The sequence below is a fragment of the Pristis pectinata genome, chromosome 11 (assembly GCF_009764475.1).
Source record: "Pristis pectinata isolate sPriPec2 chromosome 11, sPriPec2.1.pri, whole genome shotgun sequence".
Taxonomy (NCBI): Eukaryota; Metazoa; Chordata; class Chondrichthyes; order Rhinopristiformes; family Pristidae; genus Pristis; species Pristis pectinata.
This window is the reverse complement of record NC_067415.1, coordinates 78,088,483-78,115,281: the sequence shown is the minus strand read 5'-3', so window position 1 is coordinate 78,115,281 and position 26,799 is coordinate 78,088,483. Positions and strand designations below refer to the sequence as shown.

The 26,799-nt window shown below is 42.5% G+C and overlaps 1 long non-coding RNA gene across 1 annotated transcript in view; it reads right to left on the bottom strand.

Annotated features, from left to right (window-relative positions):
* Positions 1–26,799, bottom strand: part of LOC127576283 (uncharacterized) — a 141,173-nt gene that overhangs the window by 39,725 nt on the left and 74,649 nt on the right. The window contains exon 2 of the long non-coding RNA XR_007957203.1: positions 14,420–14,697. This is a non-coding gene — a long non-coding RNA (uncharacterized LOC127576283). The remainder of the gene's footprint in view (positions 1–14,419; positions 14,698–26,799) is intronic.

The following is a 26,799-nucleotide window of genomic DNA, read 5'->3' as shown; positions in this document are numbered from 1 at the left end:
TGCCATTCACTTATTGACCAGATAACCTTGTTAACATGTTATCCTCATGGTTACCCTAGTTTTACCTATCAGAGACCTCTTCCCCAATCCTCCCTACAGCTTTATGATCTTCTTTTGTCTCCTTTCCAGTCCTGACGAAGGGTCTTCGACCTGAAACGTTACCTCTGTTTCTCTTCCCACAGATGCAGCTTCACCTGCTGAGTATTTCCAGCATTTTCTGTTTTTATTTTGTACTCAATAGCTGAATTGGGACTTGGACTGAAGCTTCTTCTCATGGAAATCAGGGTGTTACCAAATGAGCCATACTTGACATTTAAAGCTCTCTGGACACAAATAGAGAATTTGTCATCCACCTAAAGAATGCTACAAAAAAATGATGTCCAATATATAGTGTTGTAAAAATTGAAAGGAATTCCAAAAATGTCAAAATGACCTCCCACTCAGTTTATGAATGTAACTATAAAGTTGCTGAGGCCCCTGTAATAATTCTCAGTCCATTAGAATGTAATTTAAAGTCTAGACCTCTGTCTCTGCACGTTGAGAAAAAAAGTCCCACTGCCATTTCACAATTGCTCACTTGAATTTATGAATCAGATTTTATAGGAGACAGGCGTGAAATTAAAGTATGTGGAGTGTTCAAAAATTGCTGTTAATCATCTGCAAACAGCCATTTATGCTTTGATTATCTTCCAGCAAAAGATTAATTAAAACACTATATCATGCCAACCCACATAAAATATCAATGTAATTTATGGTTATTAAATAGATTTTGCTGTAATAGTTATATGATTTAAATGAATTACATGTTTAAAGGACAGTAGTTTTCTGTCCTGTCCTTGATTATTGTTACATTATTTGACTTGCCTGACTTATACTCTCCTCTATATCATTCCAGAATCCCACAATATCAATGTAATTCAAAGTGTGAACATAAATTCACTTGATAATTGTAGCTATCTGGTTCTCTTGTAAGAAACCAGCATTCAGACACCAATAAAAGTGAAACGTTTGCAAGATTTTACTGATGGTAAAATGCTTTTGAGATCACAGTGAGGAGTGGGGTGGGGGGGGGCGCGAGTGCAGGGGTTTATTCATCAGGATGTGAAGTAATGCTCAAGGGTCCTCCAAGCATCATATTCAATATCAACCTCCCAAATTCATGGTGCTATTGCTTACTGGTACAAGTAAGATGATTCTTTTGATTACAGTAACATGAAATAATCTAATTTATTTAATCAACTTGCAATGTAAGTGAGAAAGAATATTAATAGTGCAGTGAATTGAGCTCTTCTGCTGAAAATTATGATCAAGGACCATGCAACATTTTTTAAATTTAATTAAGAACTCATGCTGTTTTGCTTTAGAATGGGGAATGGAGGATAACTCCAGGTAAGTTCAATATACATATGCATTTGTTATATTCAGGAAGGACAAGGTCTCACAATTCAACAAGGCACTGATATAGTCTTACAGCAATGAGTTCCTTTTAAATTGATTCATCATATAAGCTGGATTCTATCTGAAAACCCCAAAGTAATCCTTCTAGGAACCCCAACCAGTATTCCGCTAACATATTTCAGTTTTAATTCATTTATGGGTTGTGGACATCACTGGTCATTTTGTTTTTTGCCCCATGACACAGAAGGAGACCATTTGGCCCATCAGGTCTAAGCTGTTTTCGGAAACATACTCTTCAGTCCCATTGCCCCACTTATCTCCCTGAAACCAATTCCCTCTCACATGCCCATCATCTCCGCCATGATTTTCCTACCACCCATCTACACTAAGGGCAATTTACAATGACTAATTAGCCCACCAACACATCATTGGGATGTTGGAGGAAATCTGAGGGCCTGGTGGAAAGTCATGTGGTCACAGGGAGAGTGTGCCTGAAGTCAGGCTTGAACCTGGGTCACAGGAGCTGAGAGGCAGCAGCACAAGCCACCACACCATTGTGCCATCATTTATCGTCAATCCTAAACGAACTGAGTAACTTGCCCACTTCAGAGGGCAGTTTATAACCAGTATATAGTGTGGGTCTGGCTCTCCATTTAAACCAGGACATTAGTGAACCAGATACGACCTTACAGTGTTCAGTATGTTCTCATTAATTCCAATCTTTTTTTAATGCCAGAATTTATTTAATTAACCAAATTTATCCCAGTGGGGTTTGTATCATGTCTCAGCATTATCAGTATAGGTATTTGATCTTCTAGTTTAGTAATTTAAGCACTATGCCATTGGATCTCTCTCCAACCCAATTCAAGTGCACTCCTGCATGCAACACCACACAATCTCACAGAACCCACCTCGATCTAGCTCTCACCAGTAATTCCAACCCCAGTATAGCTGAGAGCTTCAACACAATTTGCACTTCATCTCCAATGACTTGTGGAGATAGTCTAAATCCATTGATGAATCTAGTAAACGTGTTGAACAAGTAATGGAAGTCTCTAAAAATATTTAATGTGCAACCAAAAGCCGTATGTATTAAAATCATTTATTTAAAATATTTATGTTCTTTCTTCAAAAAAAGTTAAATTTAACTTTTGTACTTTTTGAAGAATGAAGGAAAATCATAGAGATTGCGGGGTTTAGATTGACTGCTTATCCCACCGTAAATCAGAAACTCTTTACTTTAGGAGACATATGAGACTGCAGGCGCTGGTATCCAGGACAAAAACAAACTGCTGGAGGAACTCAACCGGTCAAGCAGCATTTGTGGAGGCAAAGGGATGGACGACATTTTAGCTTGACCAGCCCTTTGTCTCCACAGATGCTGCTTGACTCACTGAGCTCCTCCAGCTGTTTGTTTTTTACACCTACTTTAGGGATGATGGTTAAGTTACCTTTCCAACCACACTTGGAAACATTGACGTCGGTGCTATTTCTATGGGCTAAATGGGCCAAAAATATTAATCTGGTACATGGATCAGACTGGGGAACGAAAGGGGCAAAGAACTAAAACTAACAGTTGGTCTTCTACAAACTTCTTGCGAGCAGCTCTCTCACATTGAAAAACGTGCAACAAATCTGTGAAACTACATACAAGCACCATCCAAAACAATGTGCAACACTTGTGCTCCAAACCAACATTGCTGTTGCTGAGTTTTAAAAATCCTTTCCAAATCCTGCTCTGCTGCTGTTGGAAAGTGCCAAGTGGCAATGAGGTAATTCCTTTGAGAAAGGGTGGGATTGTCAAAGAACCAGTTACCTCAGGCATTGACACACCCACTTCCCATTTAAAGGGTGGGGTGATATTGGCAGTGGCCAAGGAATTTCAAATTGTATGAAGTAAAAAAAAGAAATCATGTTCTTTAAAGTTATTATATTTCTCCAGTTTTCCTTACCTTCTTTTCTCCTCTCCTGAAAGGGTAATATTGGGCTGGGTCTCAAACTGATGGTATCAGATGAGTTGTTACCACCCAGGACAAAGCAGTCTGTTTGATTGGCCTTCCACCCACCACGCTAAATGTTCCTTCTCTCCACTGCAAGAGCACAGGCTGCCTGGAGTAACATCGGCAGAATGCACCCAGGCAACTCTGATTGCATCTCCCAAAGCTACAACCTCTACCACCAAGATTGCGCATGAGAAAACCTCTGTGTTCCCCTTCAAGTTGCTCTCCATTCCAACTTAGAAATATATCAGCGTTCCTTGCTGGGTCTAAATCCTGGAACTCTCCCTCCCAGCAGCACTGTGGGAGTACCTTCACTGGAAGGACTGCATTTCTTCAGGAAGGCTGTTCACCACCATCTTCTCAAAGGAAGGGCAATAAATGCTGGCCTTGCCAGTGATATCCAGATCCTGAAAAATTAGCAAGTTATAAAGAAAATCTCGATTTTCCTTTCCACTAAACTGCAACCAGCAGTTGAACTGACATTGTGTGTCTTACACCACCAGCCCAGCTGAGAGTTTCTCCCAATGACTCCTGTTGAAGTTTGGTTTAGGTAAATGAATAGATGAGTGTGAGGTGGGGTATCTGGAGCTAGACAATGTAACTGTGAAAAATTTGACACTGGACTTCATCCTCTTCTTGTACAACAGCTCAGGGATTCCCATCAGCAAAGCCTTACATATGAAAACTTAAGACATTCCTGAGGTATTCCTGTGCACATACAGTAAGGACAATTCAGCATGTACAACACCAATGAGTCGATGACAAGGGAGACAGATTCGTTTCCCACCCGATTAGTGATTCGAAATAGAATGGATAATACTCCTGGGCATTGTAAATATTAAAAGTAGTTTTGATAAATAAATTACTTTATTTAACACATACAATAAAACATTCTGATCAGCTTGTGCCTGGACTGCAGGTTCTCTGGTTTTATGTAAGCTAGGAATCTCTGGAAGGATGTTCTCCTCAGAGCTGACAAGGTTTGAGAGAGATGTTAAAAGTAACAAATTCTAGTAGCATACGTAAGGAGGAACAATGAGCAATGAAAGAAGGATTGGCAGGTTTTAAAGTAATTGGTAAAAGAATCAGAGATGCCATGAGGAAAGTATTATTGTACAGCAAGCTGGCACAGTACATAGAGCTGTTGCCTTTGTCACGAACCAGCAACAAAAGAAACACACTGAGCATGATTCAGTGTTAAAAACTATTTTATTAATCACTACTTATGATAATACGAAAAATAGAAGTAAAGATGTTAGTATGTTAGAATTCAAAAATGTTAAACCTTGAACGTTAACCCCAAAACTAAACTCTTCGTGTGTGTGTGGCAAAGTCCCAAACTCCAAGTTCAGGAATGGTTCTTAAAGTTCAGTTCCGCAAGCCATAAGGTGAAACGTGAGCAAGGGCTTCTTCAACAACCACCGTTGTCTGAAGATAAGACGTAGACGTAGAGAAACATAGAGAGAGTAAATACGAAATCCAAATGTTCCACGATGGAACCCAAATGACACTTCAGTGTTTACTCGGTAGTGACTTCCTCACCCCGAAAAGCATCCGAATCGTGGTCGTCCACACACAAATACCTGTTTCCTTCTACAGGTCAGCAACAAAGTGAACTCCACCGGATTACTTCCAACTTCCATACATGGATTTCAGTGGTAGACACAGTTATTGTTTCTCATCCATCGATAGAGAACACTAGCAGGCTGGTGTCTCTCTCTCTCTCTCCCTTCTTCTGACTTCTTCAACAACGTCATTACGTCCTTTATCTTCTATTGACGTAAGCACGCCACACACACACACACACACACACTCTATCTGAAAGGAACATTCACTGAGTACATAACACCTTATAGCTCCGGCAGCCCGTCCTGTCTCTGTGGAGTTTGCACATTCTCCCTGTGACCGTGTGGGTTTCCCACAGGTGCTCTGCTTTGTTCCCACATTCCAAAGATGTGCGGGTTGTTAGGTAAATTGGCCACTGTAAATTGCCCCGAGTGTGTAGATGAGTGATAAAAATCTGGGGGGAATTGATGGGAATGGGGAGAGAATAAAATTGGACTAGTGTAGGTTTGGTATAAAAACGCGTGCTTAATAGTCTTTGGACTTTGTGTACTGAAGGCCCTCTTTCCAATCAAAATCTCTTCATGGGAAAGTCATGATGATTGAGAATGCACAACCTTGAAGGATGGATAGGATCACAGAGAGTCATCGAGGTGTGAAGCATGGAAACACACCCTTCAGCCCAACTCGTCCATGCTGATCAAGATGCCCATTCACGCTGATCCGACTCAATCACATTTGGCCCACATCACGTGGCATCACGAAATCCAACAGTATCATCAAGGATGCCTGCCACCCTGGCCATTCCTTTTCCTCTCTTCTACCTTCTAGGAGAAGATACAGGAGCTTGAAGGCCCAGATGACCAGACTCAAGAACAGCTTCTTCCCCACTGCTGTCAGACTCTGAACCAATCACCTCTTCCACACACCCTTCCCGGAGGTGCTGCCATGCTCTTGAACCTTCATTCTACCTCTTCGGTTATTGTCACTTTAGCATTTCTTTTTGCACTACTTCAGTTTGCACCACTATATTTTGCATCATTCTGTTATTTTGCACTCATCGCTGTATTTATTATTACCATGTATACTGTTTATTCTGTAAGCTTCAGGCAAGGAAGGAATTTCATTGCACCTTGGAGTATTATGACAATAAATTAATCTAAATCCTTCCTTACCCATGCACCAGTTCCAAAGTCTCCTAAACACTGTGATTGTACCCTCCTCCTCTGGCAGTTTGTTCCACACACCCACCACGATCTGTGTGAAAAAATTGTCCCTCAGATCTCCTTTAAATCTCTCCCTCTCACCTTGAAACTATGTCCTCTATTTTTAGACTCCCCTACCCATGGAAAAAGACTGCCACTATCCACCCCAACTTTGCCCCTCTTAATTTCATAAACCTCAATAAGATCACCCTTCAGTCTCCTGTGCTCCAGTGTTGCAGCTCTATAGAACTCTGGTCAGACCACACTTGGAGTATTGTGTTCAGTTCTGTTCGCCTCATTATAGGAAGGATGTGGAAGCTTTAGAGAGGGTGCAGAAGAGATTTACCAGGATGCTGCCTGGATTGGAGAGCATGTCTTCTGAGGATAGGTTGAGTGAGCTAGGACTTTTCTCTTTGGAGAGGAGGAAGATGAGAGGTGACTTGATAGAGGTTTACAAGATGATAAGAGGCATAGATTGAGTGGACAGTCAGAGACTTTTTCCCAGTGCGAAAATGGCTAACATGAGGGGACATAATTTTAAGGTGATTGGAGGAAGGTATAAAGGGGATGTCAGGGGTAAGTTTTTCACACAGAGAGCGGTGGGTGCCTGGAACGCACTGCCGGCAGAGGTTATGGGGGCAGATATATTAAGGACATTTAAGAGACTCTTAGATAGACACGATTGATAGTGAAGCAGAACGCTATGTGGGAGGGAAGGGTTAGATTGATCTTAGAGCAGGAAAAATGTCAGAACAACATTGGGGCCAAAGGGCCTGTACTATGCTGTAGTGTTCTATGTTCTATGTAATAATCCCTGCCTGCCCAATATCTCCTTGTAACTAAAGCCCTCCATTATAGAAAACACCCTGATGAATCTCTTCTACACTTCTTCTAGTGCTACCACATCCTTTCTATGGTGCAGTGACCAGAACTGCACACAATATTCCGAGTATGGCCGAACCAATGTTTTGTGCAGCTGCAACATAATGTCCTGCCTCTTATAATCGATACCCCTATCTACGAAGGTAAGCAAGCTAAATGCCTTCTTCATTACCCTATTCACCTCTGTCACCATTTTCAGGGAGCTATGAACTTGCACCCCAAGGTTCTCTGTGCATCAACATTTCCCTGCCATTTACTCTATATGTGCAACCAGTATTAGACAACCCAAAATGTATTACCTCATACTTACCTGGATTAAATTCCATCTGCCACCACTCTGCCCAACTTTCCAGCTGATCTATGTCCCTCTGTATCCCAAGGCAACCATCCTCACTATTTACAACTCCACCAATCTTCATGTCATTAACAAATTTCATCAGACCACAGACATTCTCATCCATGTCATTTATATATGGCAAACGACAAAGGTCCCAGCACCGATCCCTGTGGTACACCGCGAGTTAAAGACCAGTCAGGAAACCAACCCTCCACCACTACCCTCTGCCTCCATTCATCAAGCCAATTTTGGATCCAGTTTGCCAAATCACCTTGGACTCCATGTGCCCTAACTTTCTGGATCAGCTTACCGTGCGGGATGTTGTCAAAAGCCTTGCTAACGTCCAGGTGCACCACATCTACTGCCTGGCCTTCATCAGTTTTCTTGGTAACCTCCTCAAAAACCTCAATCAGATTTGTGAGGCAGGATTTACCACGCACTAAGCCATGCTGAGTCCTCCTAATTAGTCCCTGCTTTTTCAAGTGATCATAAATCCTATTCCCATGAAATTTTTCCAATTTTTCCTACTGACGCAAGGCTCACCAGCCTGCAGTTTCCTAGCTTATCTCTACTGTCCTTCTTGAATATGGGAACATCAGTTACTCTCCAGACTTACAGTTCCTCACCCATGGCTAAAGAAGATGCAAAAAATTTCTATCAGAGCCCCAGCAATCTTCTCCCTTGCTTCCCGTAGCACCCTGGGATCGATTTCATGTGCATTGATGCCTCTAAAACTTCTTCTTTCCTGAGACTATCAGCAAACACCTCCCCTAGCTCTCCATCCTCCCCACGTTTCTTCTCAGTGAATACTGACACAAAGTATTCATTCAGGACACCACACATATCATCTGGCTCCACACAAAAACTTCCCTTTTGGTCCCTGTGGGGACCTATTCTTTCCCTTGCTACCTTCTTGCTTCTAATAGATTTACAAAAGATTTTGGAATTCTCTTTAGCTACATGCACAAAATGCTGGAGGAACTCAGCAGGCCAGGCAGCATCTATGGAGGGCAATGAACAGTCGATGTTTCAGGCCGAGACCCTTCATCAGGACTGGAAAGAAGGAGGGCAGAAGGCAGTATAAAAGCTTGGAGGGAGGCAGAGGAGCACAATCTGGCAGGCAATAGGTGAATCCAGGTGACGGGGGAAGGTAGGTGGGTGGGGAGGGGGGTGTGGGAAGTGGGGGTGATGTGAGAAGTTAGGAGGTGATAGGTGGAAGTGACAAAGGGCTGAGGAAGATGGCATCTCATAGGAGAGGACAGTGGATCATGGAATAAAGGGAAGGAGGTGGGGAACCAGAGGGACGAAGGTGTGGGTGATGGGCAGGTTGTAAGGGCAGTGAAGGGGAAAGAGAAGGGTTAAAGAAGCCAGAGGGATGAAAACAAAGGGAGGGGGCTTTAATTCGGTGGCCAGGGCCACTTCTTAGCTCTTTTTTGCCCTCCTAACCGCTTTCTTAAGATCGCTCCTATCTCCTCCATCAACCTCAAAGGACTCACTTGATAACATTCTCTGACATCTGTCACATGCTTTCCTTCTTTCTCCTCATCAAACCTTCAATCTTCTTTGTTAAGCAAGGTTCTCTCATCTCAATATCTTTACTTCTTACCCTTATAGGGACGTACTCTTGGTATTTCGCTTTTAAGCACCTCCCAGTTATCGGATGTCGTTTTTCCCTCTAGCAGTGGCTCCCAATCTACTTTCATCAGGTCTGGTATTATACTGTTGAAGTCAGCCTTTCCCCCAAATTCAGACCTTAATTCTAGGTCCAACCATATCCTTTTCCAAGCCTACCTTAAAGCTTACTGAATTGTGCTCATTTTTCTTGCACAGACACTTGCACCATTTAGCATTCTCATTCTCTAAAATAAGCTCAGGTACAGCAGCCTCCATCGTAGGGCCTCTCCACACATGGCTTTCCTGGAGTCAGTTAACAAACTCTGCCTCATGTAGGCCCTTTACACTAAGGCAATCTCAGTCAATATTGACTGAGGTTGCCTTCATTCAGAGGGTGGTGTGAGTGTGGAACGAGCTGCCAGCGGAAGTGATGGATGCGGGTTCAGTTGTAACATCTAAGAGAAGTTTGGATAGGTGCATGGATGAGAGGGGTGTGGCGCACTAATGGTCTAGATGCAAGTAGATGGGACTAGGCAGAAAACCAGGCCAGCATGGACTAGATGGGCTAAAGGGCCTGTTTCTGTGCTGTAGTGCTCTATGACTCTATATTGGGAAAGTTAAAATCGTCCACAACTACAATCCTGCTTTTACAAGTCTGAAAGTGACTTCATAAGTAACTTCCAATAATGAATTGGATCAACACTTGAACAGGATGAGGGAGGTGAATGAGATTAATTGAACTGCTCCTTCAAAGAAAGGGTAAAGTGCAAAATGACCTTCTGAGTGGTATTGATCTATGAGTCACGCTGTTCCTCAGGGTGACATCGTTTTTGATCCCTTTCCCTCTTACTAATTTTTGTTGTGACATTGATAGCTGGGGAATGAGATAGTTTCCATTTCTGGCAGTTCTGGGCACTCACAGGTCAGGGTTTAAGGCAAGTCTCACAGGGTTTGATGCAGTGAACACCTTCCAATAATACAGCAAAGCCCAAAACTGTACCGAAGAATCAATTGGGGTGCAACAATCCAGTGGACACGCCCTAAAAGCAGTTACTGCTGTAAAAAAAATTTCAGAAAGAGATGTTGAACTTTAATAATGTAAGGATAAAGCAGCTTCCAACAATGACATGCTACACTCTGGCAGCTTTTTTTATGTAATGCCTATTTAATTCCCTTTCAAAACAATTTATGGGCTTAGCCTCAAGAATTAGTGACAATCAGTTCCACACCCATCATCCTCTACATAAAGCGGTTAAACTTAAACAGTGTTTTGATTCCTTCTTCTGAGTTTGGACTCATGACTGCCAACATAATATCTGACCTTATCAAATAATCTTTTTTAAGGCCCTGTTTAATTTTGCAATGTTGAACAATGTATTAGCGAATCCCAACGCTTTCTTTCTTACAGTATCAAGATTACAAGGACCAGTTGTCTTTCATAATTGTTTAAATTTGCTCTCCAAATGCCAAGCCTATCCCCTAGAAATACAGCAAGCAGAATGGTTCACATTGATGGTCACCAGAAATAAATACCCAACTTTTCTTACTCATTTTTAAGTTTTCTCACTTCTTGGACATGATTTTCAACTCTGTTCCCTCTAGGCAAATCACCCAGCCCAATTATGCCTCAGCTATGCACCGATCATTCATTATATTTTACCAGGATCTCTTGACATAGTTTATTTTGTTATTCATATTAGAAGTTCTCTTTCTAAATGAATAGCATGACATGATTTCTTTCCTGTTATTTGCATTATACTTTTATTTTTGGCAGGGACGTTGCTTGTAGTACCCATATTTCCTCAGACTTCAGATACAATATTTTAGGAGTGATGTGGACTTCAGATAAGAACAACGCGCTTCATTTGGTGGCACAGTACCACATTGAGTAGAACTGCTGCCCACAGCACCAGGGACACGGATTCAATCCTGACTTTGGGTGCTGCCTACGTGGAATTTTCATGCTCTCCCTGCAGCCATGTGGGTTTCTTCCCACGTCCCAAAGACACGCAGATTGGTACGTTAACTCTCCATTGTATCTACAAGCAGTCCCCCGGTTACGACAGGATTCCGTTCCTGAGAACTGTTCATGACCTGAACTGTTCGTAAGTCGGAGATGAACAGAAGCAGTGTGTGGGAGAGGGTCACAGAAACAGCTGTGACGGGAGAGTGAGCAGACGTGGGAAGAGTGGCCGCCAGCCGGCCTCACTGACACCGTGAGTGAGAGAGTGAGTCTGCTCAGTGCTCCCGGCTCTGCTCGGGTTGACCCAGCTCCCGAGTGTTGTGGCTCGAGGGAAGGTTAGGGAGAGAAGACCCACGCAAATGTCCCCATTCCAACCCGGGATAGGATACCTGCAGCCCCACAGCAGCCGACAAATCCATCCCCATCCATCCCGCCAATCTCCCAAATGCTCGTTCGCATGTGCAGGCTGTCCATAAGTTGGGGTGCTTGTCCCCTGGAGAGGACCTGTATTATGTAGGCAAGTAGTCAAATCAAGGGGGGAGTTGAGGGGAATGTGGGGAGAATAAAATATGGAATTAGTGTATATGGGTGGTGGACCGTCAGTTCAGGAACGATGGGCTGAGGGGTCTGTTTCTATGTTGTATGCCTCTATGACTCTAAAATCATTTCTCCTCACCTACTCTGCAGTTCTTTTGTCAGTTATCTTAAATCAATATTCTGTCTATCGTGTGTCCTCATCTTATTCCTCTATCAGAGCTGTTTGTTGTGTGCCCACACGATTGAACCTCACAGGACATCTGGGCCCCGTAGGACTACAATGCTAATTTCAAATTATTATGCCAATAACTATTGTGACCTGTAACAGGGAAAGGTATGAATAAAGTCATGCAACACATTGTATTTTCAGAATGGAGAGGTGCACTTACTTTGTAAGGAAGTCTTATAAAATAAACACTAACTTTCAGAGAGGCATCTAAGATGGTTCAAGTTTCAATGAGAGGGAAAACAGCTGGGAGAAAAGAGCTGAGAAAATAAATGCAATCTTTCACGTCAAAAGCACTGGGGAAGGCTGCCAGAAACACATTAATGATGTCCACATGTGGACCAAAGTAAACTAGTCCAGACTACAAACCATTGGCAGAGACCACCCACAGCACTGCAGTTCATTACAGGCCAGAGAAACCCAGAGATGTACTGCCAGGGACTGGAATTAAAGCAGTACTGAACAACCTTGATCAATGCTACAGGAATTCCTTGGATAGATTCCCAACTTGTATCACCTCCTTCATGCCCGTTGGTTCATTAGAGTGTCACTGCTTGCAATCAAGTGCCAAAGATCTGTGAGTTTATTTATTTTTCAGGATGTGAGCAAGGCCAGCATTTATTGCTCATCCTTAATTGCCCTTAGTTTACCGGGCCCTTTCAGAGAATGTTTGAAGAGTCAATCATACTGGTGCATTTGGAGTCACATATAAGACAGATGAGGTAAGGACAGCAGATTCTGTTTCCCGTAAGATGTTAGTGAACTAAATTGGTTTATCGAACAATCAGTAGTTTTATTTTTAATTCTAGATTATTATTTGAATTTAAATTCCACATATGCCAAGGTGGGATTTGAACTCATGTTGTTGGATTGTTACTCTGAATGACTATTCTGGTACCTAAACCACCTCCATACATTATAGCCCCTCATCAGACCCCACTTTGTCTCTATGAAGATGAAGTCATCTTAAACTCCGCCGCCCCACTCCTAATTTGCTCCAAGTCACATGCACCTTTGTCCTTGTATTCTGACATCGTGTCCCACGAAAGAAGGCCTTGATTTTAAAATTCTCATCCTTGTTTTCAAATCCCTCCATGATCTCACCACATCTCTGCATTCTCTTTTGAGATTTCTGTGCTCCTCTGATTCTGGGCTCTTGCACAGCTCAAGATGCAGCGCTGCATCATGAATGTTCATAGCTTAGGTATGGTGGCATAGTGGTTAAGTTACTGGACTGGTCCCCCTGAGTTATGGATCATTGATCTAGAGACATAAGTTTGAATCTGATCAACTTGAGAATTTAAGTTCAAGTAATTAAATGCAGTTGGAATTAAAGAAGAAAGCTCATCACACTAATGGAACCTATTGAATTACTGGATTATTGTAAAAATGCATTCTCGCTGTTGTCTTTCAGGGAAGCAAATCTGCCATCCTCGCCCAGTCTCGCCTCAATGTGACTTCAGATCCACCAGTGGGGTTGCTCCTAACTGCTTCTTCCCTACAGGGGAAATTAGGGATGGATAAATGCCAGTGTTGCCAATGACATCCACATTCCATGAATGAATAAATAAAGCTTCCAGTTGCGAAAGTCCTAAGCAATGAAATATAATCTTTAAGCCTATCTCTTCCTATTCCTTAACGAAGCAAATGTAACTTTGTTATTGAAAAAGGGAGGAAGACAGAAAGCAGAAAACTGTAGGCCAGTTAGCTTAATATCTGTCATTGGAATAATATTATCAGCTATTACTACATATACTGTAGCAGTGCACTTAGATAAATTGAAGACAAGCAGACAAAGTTAGCTTGGTTTTGTGGAAGAGAACTCATGCTTGACAGATATATTAGAGTTCTTTGAAGAAGTCATAGAGCTATACAGATGAAAACAGGTTCTTTGGCCCAACTCATCCATGCCGACTGAGATGTCTATCTGAGTAGTCCCATTTGCCTGCGTTTGGCCCATATCCCGCTAAATCTTTTCTATCCACGTAGCTGTCCATGTAATTGCATCCACCTCTAGAGCTTCCTCTGGCAGCTTGTTCCCCCCATCGGTATCATGAGTTGTAGATAATTGGGAACTTATGTTATACTTAGAATACTGGAAGGCATTTGATGAAATAACACACCCAAGGTTTTGTGGAAAATAAAGGCTCATGCTGTAGAAGGTAACATGTTGGTGTGGATAGAAGACAGGCTGGCTAACAGGAAAGCAGAGAGTAGTCATTTTCCGAATGCCGTGGTGTAAGAAGTAGTCACAGGGATCAGCTTTTTATAATTGATATAAGGGTAAAGAAGGTTTGGTTGCAAAATGTGCTGGTGACACAAAGGTAGGAAGGAAACTAAGCTGAGAAGAGGCTACTACAAAGGTATAGAGATAGGTTATGTGAGTGGAAAAAGATTTGGCAAATGGAATAAGATGTTGGAAAATGTAAAAGAAAGAATAAAAAAACATAACGTCTTAATGGTATCTGGATGTTCTGGGCACTATAGAGTTGTGGCAAAAGACCAGAATGCAGGTACAGTGAGCAATCAGGAAATCCAACAGAATGTTATTGTTGAACACCACAGGATTTGAATACAAAGGTAGAAGGATTATGATTCCGTTACATTGGTGAGATTTCATATGGAGCATTGTATACAGTCACTTATTTAAGAAAGGATGTAAATGCAGTGGAGAGGACATTACTAGACTGATACCTGGAATGGGAGGGTTATCTCATAAGGGATGGTTGGATTGGTTGGGCTTGTATCCACTGGAGCTTAGAAGAGTAAGAGGTGCCTTGATTGAAACATGTAACATCCCAAAGGGTCTTCACCGGCTGGATGTGGGGAGGAAGTTTCCTCTTGTTGAAGAATCTCGAACCAGTGGGTCACTGTTTCGAAACAAGGAGTCACCCATTTAAGACAGAGACGAGATGTAAGCTTTTCTCTGAGAACCACAATGCACTGAAGAAACTCAGCAGGTCAGGCAGCATCTGTGGAGGGAAATGGACGGTCAATATTTTAGGTCGAGACCCTTCATCTGGACTCAGAAAGCTGTGAGTCTTTGGAACTCTCTTCCTCAGTGGAAGCAGAGTCACTGAATATTTTGACAGCAGTGATAGACAAGCAAAGGGAGTGAAAGGATACCAGGAGTAGGCAGAAGATGAAGCATTAAAGCTACAATAATTCTGCCATGATCTTACTAAGCTGTGGAGCAGAACTGAAAGAATATGTTGCCAACAACTAAACCTAACTCATATGCATTTGGTGTACAGAAGTCTTTGGTCATCTGTTCTAATCTCTCCTCACTTGGCCCACCATCAATTATGTGTCCAGCATTCAGATTTCCAGCAACTGCTGTGTTCAGCGTCTCACAGCTTCCAGCAGGTTTTCTGTCTGCTTCATTCATTCCTCTTACGTGTCTCCAGCTGTGATTATTGAGCATTCATGTCCCTCTCCTAAATGGCACCAAAACATTTTTTTTCACCTGGACAAAATTATCACTCTGTCACCGATTCTGTTTGATTCCTTCAGTCCTGACCGTTTTACTACTTGAAACAGACTTACTTTCTCAGTTCTGTTGAAGGGTCATTAACCTGAAACGTCAGATCTGTTTCTCTCTCCACGAATGCTGCTTGGCCTGCCAAGTATCTCCAACACTTTCTGATCGAAGTATATAAAATAATGAGAGACATAGACAAGGCAGATGGTCAGAATCTGTTTCCCATTGTGGGAATGTCAAATACTAGGGAGCGTACCTTTAACTGAGAAGAGGGAAAGTTTAAAAGAGATTCACAAGGCAGGTTTTTTTTTTACGCAGAGAGTGGTAGATGTCTGGAATGCACTGCCAGGGGAAGTGGTGGAAGCAGACACAATAGCAATGTTTAAGAGACATTTAGGCAGGCATGTGAACGGGCAGGGAATGGAGGGATATTGACCATGTGCAGGCAGGTTGGATTAGTTTAAAATGGCATCATGCTCGGCACAGATATATGGGCCGAAGGGCCTGTTCCTGTGCTGTACTGTTCTATGTTCTGTGCTCCTCCTGCTCTTGTTTCAGATTTACAGCGTCTATAGATTTTTGCTTTTCAATTACTTTTATCTTTCTGACACTCCTGTGAAGTCCCTTCAGATGCTCTTGGCCACATTAAAGGTGCTGCATTACAGGAACTGTTCTTGTTTTTGTTTTGCTGTGATTTCATTTACGTTCCCATATTCCACCCAATCCCAAAATTGTTTAGCCTATGTTTCAGGCAGGGTCCTGTTTAAAATAACCAAACAAAGCTCCAGTTGCATTGATGGGAGCCTTTGAAATTTTCAGTTACCTTTCTCATGGATGAAAAAAATTGTACCCTAGCCTGCGATCAATTATTTTTGCGTACATATCTGGCAGATTCCCAGAGAAGAGATGCAACTTCAATGTTGATACCATTTGGTGAAATTTTACATGGGATCTTTCTATGCACATATGAGATTGCCAGTCTACTATGTGTAAAGCCCAAATTCTCCATTTCTTTTTTGTTTTGCCTAACAGAAGCATTTACTAAATAATAATATTTGATCGAGCACCTTCAATATATTTTCTTCACTAGAATTCAATGCAACGTATCAGCACCATGTGGTTATATAACACCTGTAACATAGTAAAACCTCTAAAAGTGCATTACAGGATAATTATCAAAAACAGTTTGACATCGATCCAGGTGAGGACTGGAATCCAAAAGTTTGACCAAAGAGATGGGTGTTGGAGAATGCCCTAAAGGGGGATAAAGAAGCAGTGAGAAGGAGAAGTTTAGAGAGAGAAATCCAGAGCTCAGTGGTGGATTGATAGGAGGCAAGAATGGGAAGAGCACAGAGATGCAGGGTTGAAGAAGTTTGTGGAGACAGGGAGCAACAAGGCCAAGCATTGACTTGAAAGTATGGATGAGAATGTTAAAATCTGGGGCCTAGAAACTCTAGCACACCTAAATGAGCCCTGCTCAAATTTTGAGATGTATCACCCATTAGTCAGTCCCAAGGCTGGGTTGAAGAACGGGAGCGTTAGGAGAACTGTTGGCTTTGGTCCGAGTCAGGCCTGTGCTGTGGTTGGGAGTGGAGGCTATGGAGGCATTGGAGTCTTGTTCTGTAGCAAGGGACTGGAGAGCCTCTTTCTCTGAATCATTCGGGAGTGAAGGGCAGTTGGCTTGTTGGTAGAAGAGAGAGCCATTGACTCTTGTCCTTTGAGTCAATGGTACAGGAGAGAGAGAGACTGGGGTCCTGTTCCTTGAATGCAGGTGAGGGGACTAATTCTTGAACCAGTGGAAGAGGGAGAGATGTATAACTCCTTGTCCTATGAGCAGGAGAGAAGCCTCAGGGTCCAGATCCTTGAACCATTGGAGAGGGGAAGTGTCCTCAGAGCCTTGTTCTGTGAGGGAGAGAGAGGCACCACAGCGAGGAAATTGGGGTAACTCACACCCAGAAATGCCCATATTTCCAGAGCAACAAGACATGTTATGGGGATGGTTATTTTGGCTTTTCCCTCTGGGACGAATCAGCTTTCAAGTTTGTGCACTGAATGAAACATTCCTGCATATTTGAATTTGTAGGCTTGGGTGTTGCCAGGGCAGGGAACCGATGTAGATTGGTGAGCACGGGGGTAAATGGGATTTGGTGCCACCCAGGAAATGGGCAAGAGAGTTGGAAGGGAAAGGTCAGAAATGAGTCCACTGTAGAAAAGTTAAACTAATGAAGAAGATGAGAACTATAGAGCACCCTCACATAACAGCGCTTCAGGTAATGCAAATTTGCCCTCACGGTATTAACAAATCACTCCCAAATATTTGAGATACAGATTAAAAATTTGCTCTTCGGAATTTATATGAGAAATAAAAATAACTAAATGAACACAAAATATGAAAGAAACAATACATTTTTTTCACTTTTTCCCAAGGGTTCACATTATGGAAAATCGCAATACGGAGGGTTTTCGAGGAATGCAACCCCTCTGTAACTTGGGTGTACTGTATTTTGAAAGGAAGAAATTCTGGGAATACACTTTAGTTCAGTTCCCAAAGTGTTAATGATAATCCATCCATTAAGAACAAATTCTGAGTTGAGACTAATGGATTATTCATGCAGCCTAATACCACACGGTCAAATTTATGACATTAAAAAGAAACCTTACTTTGCATATTAAGAGCTAATTAATAACATAGACACATGCTGCACATTAGTATGCTTTGTTGAATCATAAATAAGGGTTGTGTTTCATTCTTGACATGTTTGTCACTGAGAAAATTGTTATCAGGAGTAATTTAATTCAAAGGTTAATGAATAGGCAAATCTATGAATGATAATGTTCCTTTTATTTGATTCCCAACATATGGAAGCATAGCACTTTGGTCATCAACTAGTTCAGCAGTAACCTTTGTGCTTTTGTTTCCTCCTCAGTCTGCTTCTGTGCTCAAGCAATCAAGAATGAATTGTAAGCCCCACTGGATCTGCCTTCAGTAAAAAAATAGAAGCAAAGCAAATTTATCCGTGTAGTTAGATTATGATAATTTTCACAGGGTTTATCCAAAGGGTTGGTTCCTAGGAATAAGCCATACGACAAACCCTATTTAGCAGCGTGATATTGCAGTGCATACAAACATATGATTTAGGAGCAGGAAGAGGCCCTTTAGTCCTATTCTATCATTCCATAAGATTGTAATCTGACCTCTATGCTCCCACCTACCCACCCCCTTTCTGATCAAGAATCTGATGCCTCAGAATTATTCATAGAATATTCATATTTCTACTGCCCATTGAGGAAAAGAGTTCCAAAGACCCACAGTCATCTGAGGAAAAACATTTTGCCTCACTTCTATCCAACATGGATGACAAATTATGTTTAAACAATTTCTTTCCTATAGTGTGCAGAGCTTCAATCCAATGCCATTGGATGTGAGATCATATTCTGACTCTCCCCTGAGAGAAAACATCCTCTCCACATCCATCCTGCCAAGATCCCTCAGGATCATAAAAACAATCTGCTGGAGGAATTCAGCCGGTCATACAGCATCTATGGGAGGAAAGAAATTGTCGATGTTTCAGGCCAAAACCCAGCACGTTGTTTTTTGCTCCAGATTCCAGCATCTGCAGTTTCTTGTGTCTCCATCAGGATTACACATGTTTCAATCAAATCGCCTCCCACTCTTCTAAAGTGGTGACAAGCCAAGGTTCATGTATTTTTATGTCTTCAATATTTTCTCACATAGAAGGAGGCCATTCAGCCAAAGCCAAAGTTGACTTTATTGTCATATGCACAAGTACATGTGTGCACAGGTGCAATGAAAAACTTACTTGCTGCAGCATCACAGGTACATAGCATCATTTAGGCACCATTCACAAGAAAAACATAAATTAGACATAAACTATACACAATTTTTACAAGAAAGAACACAATTAGAACAAAAAAGAACACAAAGTCCACTTCAGTGCAAAGTGATCAAAGTGGTCATGGTGTTGCTAAACTCTAGTGATTAGGGTTGTGTTGGCTGGTTCAAGAACTGAGCGGTTGAAGGGAAGTAGCTGTTCTTGAACCTGATGTTGTGGGACTTCAGGCTTCTGTACCTGCTGCCCGATGGCAGCTGCGAGAAGATGGCATGGCCCGGATGGTGGGGATCTTTGATGATGGATGTTGCCTTCCTGAGGCAGCACCTCACGTAGATACTACTGAAAGTCAGGATACTTCCAACAGTATATCTGTAGCGGTCAGTGCCGGCTGTCAAAGCAATCCCATCAATCCCATCCTCGTTATTATTATTTCCCCGTATCTGATTCTCTCTCACATGCCCATGAAATCCTTGCTGATCTTCCTCCACTCACCCATGCAAGGGACAATTAGCAGTGGTCACTGAACCTACTGACCTGCATGTCTTTGCGACGTGGGAAGAAATTGAAGCACCTGGTATTGGTATTGGTATTGGTTTATTATTGTCGCTTGTACCGAGGAACAGTGAAAAGCTTGCCTTACAAACCAATAGTACAGGTCAATTCATTACACAGTGCAGTTACATTGAGTTAGTACAGAGTGCATTGAGGTAGTACAGGTAAAACAATAACGGTACAGAGTAAAGTAGACATGCAAACTCCACCCAGACAGCACAGTCAGGATTGAACCAGGATGACTGGAACCATGCGGAAGCAGCACTAACCACTGCACCATTGAGCCTGTCCAACCTTTGCCAATCTGCCATTAAGAATGTATGATGGTCAGGGACAATCTCAATCAGTGTATCCCACACAGCTGGGATGCCTCCACGCCATTTGGAACCATGAAATGATTTCCGCTGCCTTAAATCAAAAGGGTTTTAGGTGAATGTTATTATTCGATGAAACTTAATCTGCAATGGTTATGTAAATCTTTGGCTTTCTTGTACTTCATCCTAGATTTTCCCATCTGTTTATTTCAATATTGGTGATACACCCTTTCAAACATTGCTAGCTGTTGGTATCAAGCTCTCAGCATTCATTTTGACTGGGTAAGGACTTAATTCAGTTTGATGGGGAGACGAGCAATGCTTGAAGTCAATGGAGCACATCAAAGCTACCCTCTCTCTCTGAAACTCCTGCACCACCACTGCAGCTTGTTAAGCTTCTCATGAGTCTGCTCTGGAAATTGAAGGAAAGACCAATTGTTAATTTATCTCAGAGAGGTAACTTGCCAATCGGTCAGAGATAGGCTATCACTCTACGAAATAACAATAAGAGACAGGCTAGCCTAGCATTAATGGAGCAAAGTAATTAATTCATGTGACAATAAGAGGCAGTTTATAAAGGAGAAGACAGCATATGAAGTGAAGGATGTAATTGTTTGGAACTCTGTTGCAAATTAAAATTGATTACAAACCAAAAAGTACTTAGTCAAGTGTTTTTTACCCTTGCCTTCTAGTTTTCTCCCCAGCTGCTTTATTTGCTCTTCATGTGTGAGCTTTGAATGTCAACTCGGCTGCTGGGCCATTGTAACCAGTCCTAATTAGGTCCTCATATAACGTCCGTCTCTTAAGTGTCACTGGAGAGCTATTAGGGATAGAATTTTAATAAATATTTCTCCTTCCTGCTCTGTGACACTCAAGCCAATTGACCCACCTTCACCATCAGCTGATGTCAGGCAAGCCCATTTAGTTTTTACAGACACTTACTCAAGCCCCATATAGAGGATTCCAATCAGGTTGAGGAACCAGGTCCAGTGTAGAGAGAGAGGGCTGGAACTTGCAATTACCACTGATCTACATTGTGTTTGGATTTATCCTTTGCCTAGCCACTGTTGTGGATTTGCTTGTAGCAGCTGTACAGATGCAGGAAGGTATTGTCCAACATAACACAGTCAAGCTCCATCTCACAAAATGACTGAAAGAAGTCTGTGACAGCTGGTGATGCCACATCCCCAGGTTTTGTGGTGATCAAGCTCATCAAGAACATCTTCACTATCAGAGACGTTTAAGATTCTGTTCAAAGATATTTATAGTGAGGAGCTATTGACAGGCCATCAGCGCAGTCCAGGAGGTGAAGCGTCAGTATCTACTACCACTCACGCCTTGCTCCATCTCACAGGACAGGGATGGCACTTGGGGTCTTCAGTGTGGCTGTAAAAAACTGTGAGAACAGTGCATGCAGAATCGATATAGAAAACTGACTCAGTTGGTAGACCTGATAATAACTATGAGTTTATTGCAGAGGGATGTTAGTTCCCGTCATGCCCAACTCTTAGGTGGAAACTAGTGCAAGGACAAACTTCTTGCCAAATTGCTTCCATGATATTAACAAGTTCTGAATTTCTGAACAGTTCATCAATTATCCTAAACACTCCCTGTCTCAGCATAAACTGGGAGCCTCCATCAGTCACAAGTCTTTGTCTACAGAATCCTAACCAACACTTCCTACAAGGATGACAAGACCACCACTTAAGTAAATGACTCTCTCCCGTTACATTAGCAGGAGTTTACAGTGGCCTTTTGAGTTGAGTCTCCCCCTAACACACCTGTGCAGGACAGCTCTGTGCATGCTCAAGCAGAAGATTTTCAGAAAGAATTGCAATAAAACACCATGCAATAAACAAAGTTAAGCAATCCAACATCCAATGGATCAGATGGAAGCTCTGCACACTGTGAGAAAGATAGGTCAATGCTGGAGAGGGAGCAGAGGAGATTCACCAGGATGTTGCCTGGGATGGAGCATTTCAGTTATGAGGAGAAACTAGGTCTATTTTTCCTGGAGCAAAGAAAGGACATGATTGAGAGGTATAAAATATAAATATACCTCAATCATGCCTCCTCTTCAACTCCACCACTCCAGGGGAAATTATGAGACTGCAAAAAAGGTATCTCCATATCAGAGGTTGATAAAACTAGGGGACATAGATTTAGGGTAATGGGTAAGAGATGTAGAGGGGATCTGAGGGGGACAATTTCCACCCAGAGAGTGGTGAGTAACTGGAATACATTAGTTGAGAGAGTGGTAGAAGCAGAGTCACTGACAGCACTGTCTTGGTGAACACTTGAATTTCCTGGGTATAGAACACCGTGGGTAATTAAGTGCTGAATTAATATGGACGGGTGGCCAGTATTGGTACTGGTATTGGTATTGGTTTATTATTGTCACTTGTACCGAGGTACAGTGAAAAGCTTGTCTTACAAACCAATCATACAGGTCAATTCATTACACAGTGCAGTTACATTGAGTTAGTACAGAATGCATTGATGTAGGACAGGTAAAAACAATAACAGTACAGAGTAAAGTGTCACAGCTACAGAGAAAGTGCAGTGCAATAAGGTGCAAGGTCACAACAAGGTAGATCGTGAGGTCAGAGTCCATCTCATTATATAAGGGAACCGTTCAATAGTCTTATCACAGTGGGGTAGAAGCTGTCCTTAAGTCTGGTGGTACGTGCCCTCAGGCTCCTGTATCTTCTACCCGATGGAAGAGGAGAGTAGAAGTATGCCAGTAGTTGACGTGGGTGGGCCGAATGGCCTGTTATCGATGCCGTACGACTCTGAAGTCCTTCCACATCTATTCATGAATGGTGGTGGACAATTAAACAGATAAAGGGAGGAGAAGACTCCACAAACATCCCCGTCCTCGATGATGGCAGGGCCCAGCATGAGAGTGCCTGCCATTGCATGGGAGCACCCCGACTGCTCTGGTTTCCTCCTGTGTCCTAACATTGTGCTGGTAGATAAATTGTGCACTGTAAATTCCCCATAGTGAAGGTGGACAGCAGGAGAATTGGGGATGGGGGTGGTGGGGGGGTGTAAGTGTGCTTGAAGGGTATGTGAGAGAGAACAAGTTGCAAGGAGATAAGTGGGCCAATGGGACTAACGGGAATGGAATGGTCTGAGATCCAGCATAGACTCAATAAGCCAAATGGCTTCTTTCTGTGTTGTAAGGAAATACGAGATACCTTGCACCAGGCTGAAGCATTTACAACCAGGTTCTGCCAGAAGTGCTGGATTGATGATCCACCTTGGCTTCCTCGTGAGATTCCAACATTATCATAGAAATCAGTCTCCAGCCAATTTGATTCACTGCACTTGATATGAAAGAATGGTGAGAGCACCGACTACAGCAAAGGCCACTGAGCCAGTCAATGTCCTGGCTGAATGTTGACGACCTGTGCTCTCGAACTAGCTGTGCCTCTAATCAATCTATTCCTATACAGTTACAACATTGGCATCTATCCAACAGTGTGGCATATTTCCCAGAAACATCCTGTTCACAAATTACAGAATGTCCAATCTGATGAATTATTGCCCAATCAGTCTACTTTGAATCCTCAACAAAGTGATGGAAGCTATCACTGATAGCGTTTTCAAGCAGCATTTATTCACCAATAAATAACGCACACACCAATGCCCAGTTGGGTTTCGCTAGAACCACCCTCTCCGGACCTCATCACAGCTTTGGTCGAAACATGGACCAAAAAGCTGAGGTGAGAGTGACTGCCCTGAGGTCAAGGCAATATTTGACCAGCATGGTGTCGATGTGTCCTGGTAAAATTGGTCTTCAAAGGGGAAAACATTCCAGGGCTTGACCACACACAACAGATTGTGGAGGTCAATCATTCCTGTCCTAGGACATCACTGCAGGAGTCTTCAGCTCCTTCACTAATGAACTTAATTCCATCATAAGATGAGAAGTGGGGACATTTGTCAATGCTTACCTTTATTCATTTCTATTCACAACTCCTCAGTAAATGAAGCAGCCCATGCCTGCTTGCAGCAAAACCTAGGGAACGCTTAGGTATGGACTGGTAAGTAGTAAGTAGCTTCATGCCATAAAATGTGCAGGCAATGACCATCTCCAACAAGAGAAAACCTAATCACCTACCCTTGGCATTCAATTACCATCACCACATCCCCTGGGGATCAACATCTGAGTGGTCGCCACTGGCCAGGAACTCAACTGGAGCACTTAAACTGTAGTTACAAAAGCAGGCCAAAAGCTGTGTATCCTGAGGTGAGTGACTCATCTCTTGACACCTCAAAATGTTTCTGTCATCGACAAGGCAAAGTCAGGATTGTGATGAAATACTCTCCATTGGTGCAATAACACCTCCCACACCAACAACTTTAACCACCAAAGTGTGTAAGGGAACAAAGGGAACAGGTGTGTGGGAACACCCCCCACCATCTGCAGATTCAAGGCACCAACCTTCCTAAATGGCCGTTCCTTCATCATCACTGCATCTAAAACCTGAAACTCTCTCCCCAAACGCACAATGGAATTGGAATTGGTTTATTATTGTCACATGTACCGAGGTACAGTGAAAAACTTGTCTTGCGTACCGTTTGTACAAATCAATTCATTACATAGTGCATTGAGGTAGCACAAACAAGGTAAAACAATACAGAATGCAAAGTTAAGTGTTACAGTACAGAGAAAGTGCAGTGCAGTTAGACAATAAAGTGCAAGGTCATAACGAGGTAGATTGTGAGGTCAAGAGTCCATTTTATCGTACTAGGGAACCATTCAATAGTCTTATAACTGCGGGATAGAAGCTGTCCTTGAGCCTGGTGGTGCATGCTTTTAGGCTTTTGTATCTTCTGCTCAATGGGAGAGGGAGAAGACGGAATGTCCGGGATGGGAGGGGTCTTTGATTACATTGGTTGCTTTACCAAGGCAGCGAGAAGTATAGACAGAGTCCATGGAGGGGAGGCTGGTTTCCATGATGTGCTGAACTGTCTCTGCAGTTTCTTGCAGTCCCGGGCAGAGCAGTTGCCATACCAAGCCATGATGCATCCAGACAGGATGCTTTCTATGGTACATCTTTAAAAGTTGGTGAGGGTCAAGGGGGTCATGCCAAACAGTGGGAACACCTTCACCAGAAAAACTGTGGTGGTTCAAGAAGGAGCTTTACCATCACCTTCCCAAGGGCTATTAGGAATGAGCATTAAATGCAGGCCTTGCCAGCGACACTCAGGCTCCCCAGAATTAATTTAAGTAAAAGGAATTGCTGATGATTTTTGGGCATGTGTAACACCTGATTTACACCCAACATAAGCCCATCTCCCTGTAGTCTCCTGCCCAGATTATGTCCATCTTGCTTTCCATGGGGAAGACACTACTGTCCCATTCCCACATCTTGTCACCTTCTGCCCATCTCGCACTCAATGCACAATATCCTCTCATGAATGCCTCCTTCCCCTCTTCACCACTGAATGAGTTTCCCAGCCTCCTAACCAATAATCAGAATCAGGTTTATTATCACTGACATATGTCGTGAAATTTGTTGTTTTGCGGCAACAGTACAACAGAGAACAACAACATTTCAACAACAGATGTTCGGCAGCAAAGATACTAACATATTATGGGAGTCTATTATCAAAGCACACTTACACATTGGATACTGTTTCTGAGTTTTCATTGGTGAATCACTACATTGATCAATTTTAAAATACTATATATTTAACTTTCAGATTTATTACTGACTGAACTTCTTGCAAATGAATGTTAATAATAGGTTTGCCTGTAGAAAACACCTGCTGCTTTAAAACAAATTTAACATTCCTGCCAAGAGTAAAATCAAGTGCATCTATCAGGAGATCATGGACCAAGTGCTGGTAAATGGGATTAATAGAGAAGGGTACTTAATGTTTGGCATAGATATGATGGGCCGAAGACCCGGTTTCTGTGCTGTGGCGCTTTGCGCTGTATGACTTAATCATGGTACAAATACTTGGCACTGTCGGCAGTGTCACTATCAGGAAAATGGGAGTAGGTGCTTTAATTGGTTGCATTTGCTTCTTTGGTGAAGGCATTAGATTGCAAAACTATATAGTGACTAATAGGAACCATGCATAATATTGCTAATATGAATCTAAAACACAAGTGCTGTTCGTGGTGGAATGGTGGGAAAGGAAGGTGTTTAAAAATGTAGATGGAAATTCCAAGGTTAAATAGTGTACAGCCAGACAATGTTTCCCTACCAAAGTTTCTTAAGACCTCATCCAGGTTTTCTTGCTTGCCTCTTTGTTGCCTCTTAGTCTTGCAAGTACAGTGGAAACTGATTGTTCTAAATGTCCATGATGGTGACATTATACAGGCCACATTTGTGAGGCAGGAAGCAAATAGTTCACCATCTTTACCAGGCTGCATTGCAGGGTACCTCAGTCTAAGCAACCAAAGCATTTCTTTACTGCATTGATCATGTGACTCATGGCTCGTGCATTCCCACTTTACCTGCTTTCAGCTGGTGCCCTCAGTTACCACGGAGCTTATGTGAATCAGCCTTTAATTGCCCAGGAACCCTGCAATACTCTCCTTTGTGGTCCAATATTACTGGAACTATGGATGGCTTTCAAGTGACAGCTGCCTGGAAACAAGGAATAATTTGCATAACATGCTGCTGATAAATGGCAGGCAAGCTACGCATTCACATCGTGGAAGCCTTCCTAATTTATGGAGATAGTGGCACAGTACAAAGGGAGTATTAGTCTAGATAGGTGCAATCTATAACCACCTGGGCCTTTGGGAATCCTGCCACCATCATACAATGCACAGCCCACCCTTGCTCCTTCCAGTTCACCAGGGGGAAGGGGAAGAAATGCTTCATTCAGCAAACAATATATCGATCG